Here is a 1,335-nt window from a genome sequence, read left to right on the forward strand (position 1 = left end):
AGATGCTTGTAGCCAGAACCACCTTCTGCAAGCTGTAAGACAAGCTACCGTGTTCTTTACTAACAATTCAAATGGTTTGCTGCCTATCTGCGAGCGGTAACTCCTGATCAGAAGATGACACATCTAAATGCCATTTTGAGAGTCTCCATTTAAGTTTGAGTAACTAACTCAAAAGTGAACTGTGAAATCACTGTTCATACTAATCAAATAGACATTTGTCGTACTCATTACAACCAATATTCTAGCAGTTGTAAATAGTGTTAATCTTTTTTTTTTTTTTCATGTGAAAATCAAAGTATTTTCTTCTTTGGCAGTGTAGCTTCATTCCATGTGGGGTCAGAATTTTTTAGTGATTGACTTCCAAGAAAATGCATTTCATAAGGACAAGCAAGAGAGTAGAGTCGAGTCTCTTTTCCACTTGTCTCCATCATGGCAAAGACATTAAAAACACTTGGATTCCAAAAGGTGGGGTTCGACCACCAGACACAAATGCCAAAGTCAGCTTAGATTTAGAAGTGAAGGACACCAGCTGCTCCAAGACAAATTGGGCAGATCGTTTTTCTCATGTCTATGCTTACCAGGCTGATTTCAAATTTTCCCGCTGTTTAGGAGAACCAAATTTTGCAGTTCTGCTTGAAGTTTTGTGATATTTCTTACTGTTGTTTGTTTGCATAACTGCCACGGATTTCCATCCAGACCTTACCTTAGCACACTATGGCATGAGATATGCAGTTGTTCTGAAACCAGGCTACTCTGCCCCTCTGTACACTCAGGACTGGTTTTGTGCTACGATGTGCAATCACTACATGAACAAATTCAGTTTTGTTTTGTTTTTCCAGCCAGTTCACGGGGTTAAAGGGTTACATGAGAATCTCAGCTCCCTGTTTGTAAAAATAAAACCAAAGTAATCACTGGCTCTGGTAGTTTCAGAGAAAACCTCAAAAATATAAGCAAGGAAAACACAAAACTCAAAAGGCCAACAATACACAAATATCAGTTTTTGTGGGTTTTGCTTGGGGTCTGACTCATGTTTTTTTGTGCCTCAGGGGTGACTAACACTGACTGAGTTCTCATTGGCATCTGCAGAACAAGGATGGTTTAACTGTGAGGAACAGAGTTATGACTACTTTTCCTGCTGTGTTTCCTCATACCTACCTGAGCCAGTGAGTTCATAACTCCATGTTGGTACAATATGCTCTTGATCAAGCATAGATGGTAAAACTCTTGTGACGAAAACAAACTTTGCTCCCGTACTAGACAGGCACTGATTCTGCACGATTCAAACAAACCCTATTTTGTTTTTACTTCTCTTGTAGTCACCTTTAAGCAAGAGGG

The sequence above is a fragment of the Tauraco erythrolophus genome, chromosome 2, assembly GCF_009769465.1.
Source record: "Tauraco erythrolophus isolate bTauEry1 chromosome 2, bTauEry1.pri, whole genome shotgun sequence".
In the NCBI taxonomy this organism is placed as follows: Eukaryota; Metazoa; Chordata; class Aves; order Musophagiformes; family Musophagidae; genus Tauraco; species Tauraco erythrolophus.